This window comes from Cynoglossus semilaevis, chromosome 19 (genome assembly GCF_000523025.1).
Source record: "Cynoglossus semilaevis isolate Cse_v1.0 chromosome 19, Cse_v1.0, whole genome shotgun sequence".
Taxonomy (NCBI): domain Eukaryota; kingdom Metazoa; phylum Chordata; class Actinopteri; order Pleuronectiformes; family Cynoglossidae; genus Cynoglossus; species Cynoglossus semilaevis.
The window spans coordinates 15,114,820-15,116,597 of record NC_024325.1 but is presented as its reverse complement, the minus strand read 5'-3'; the positions used below and the strand labels follow the sequence as shown (position 1 = coordinate 15,116,597).

Here is a 1,778-nt window from a genome sequence, read left to right as displayed (position 1 = left end):
GGGGGGAGGGAGTGAGGGGGAGGTGGGGGGAGGGTTGACAGCAGTGGAAGGAAGAGGAGGAAGCAATAGAGAGGAGTAAATGACTGAAGAGGAGAGAGAAGGGAAATAAAAAGATTGGGAAAAAAAAGAATGAATGACTGAGAGGTGGAATAATGGGAGGAGGGGGAGGAGGAGGGGGAGGAAGAGGGGAGGGCAGTGTGCTCTTGTACACATGTCTTTGTGAGGACTACACACTTCATTCTGGTACAGTCTGCCAGTGCAGCCCTGGTTTCCTCCTCAGTCTCTCAGTTTATAGAATCGAATAAAATAGAACAGAAATGATGATGATGATGATGATGACGATGATGATGATGATGATGAATCCAGTCTTGGAGAAGCAGCGAGCGCTGACCTCAGGCAGGAGAATGGAAGCAGCTACAGCTACACACCAGTCTGACCAAACTAAAAATCACTGGTTTAGACCAGAGGTGTTCAACCTGTGGCTCCTGGACCAGATTCAGCCTGACAGTACGTGAAAAGTACTTTGAAAGAAAAAAAAAAACCACGTACCTGTCGGCTTGCTTGCTAACAGCAAAACAACATCATGTCACGTTCTTCATATATTTTACATCCTGTGTTTTTGAAACACATTAAACAAAAATACATTTTTTCTTTTTTGAGTTTAAAAATAAAAATTCTAGTCCCGTCCATCTGATGGTCAAATGTTACAAATGTCTCTTCATGGTGTTGAAGGTCAGCGACCCCTGGACTCACACCTCAGCTGTTATCACCTGATTGGCTGGATCTGAGTTTTAATGTTAGACGACGTTTGTTTTTTTATCGTCCAGTTCTGGTGGTGTTTGTATGAACTGCGGCCTCGGCCTCGTCCTGGTCAGCTGACAGTGATGACATCACAGTGGTCTCCTTCTGCTGCTGCAGCCCCTCAGGTCGGATGCGCTGCCTCTTAAATACTTCAGCACCTTCCTATCAGCTCAGTCCAGTCCAACTTTTTTTTTCTTTATACTCAGAGAACTGCTGCTCACTTGGTTTTTTCTCCTCTTTTTTTTTTTTTCCTCCTGAGATTTAAACTTCCTGAACGTCAGCACTTTTTTCAGACCGGCTCGTTTGGCACCGACAACCATGACACGTTGAGTCGCTCAAATCTGTTTTTACTTTTTCTGTTTTTAATACTCAGCTCGAACCTCCGGACCTGCCGTCGTGTGATTGGCTCATTGGATGTTTGAAAAAAAAACAGGTTTAAATTTTGACCCCAGATCTGACACGGAGTCACTTTGAGGATGAAACCGTTTGGATCGAGTTAGGAGTGTGTTTGTTATCAAAGTAGTAAATGATAAAGAGGAACAAAATGACCAAAGCAGGAGAATATGGAGGGGGGTCGGGAGGGTCGGGGGGGGGGGAAGACGACTGAGCAGAAGAGCTACTGTAAGGAAATGAACACAACTGTGTTTGAGAAGCAACAAAGTGAAGAAGGATGAAGTGAGTGAGTTTTTGGGAGGAGAAAAAAAAGGAGTAAACTGTAGAGTGTGAAAAATTATTACACCAAGAAGTGAGGGAGGGGAGAGGGGGAGGAGGGGTAAGGAGGGGGGAGGGGCTCTGTCGTCCTTTTTTGGTGCAGAGGTTCACACGGCAGCTGAGAGGCTGCAGCCTGAGTGTAGGAGGTAAATCACAGACGCCACTCCAGAGTGGACGAGCTGCATCGCTCTCTACACCGTCTCTTTGCGTCTCACACACACACGCACGCGCACAGAAGCAATCAGCCTATCCATGCATGTCGTCTG

At 46.2% G+C, this 1,778-nt stretch overlaps 1 protein-coding gene across 1 annotated transcript in view; it reads right to left on the bottom strand.

Annotated features, from left to right (window-relative positions):
- LOC103395529 (fibroblast growth factor 13-like) overlaps nucleotides 1-1,778 on the bottom strand; it is a 17,724-nt gene that overhangs the window by 8,106 nt on the left and 7,840 nt on the right. The window lies entirely within an intron of this gene.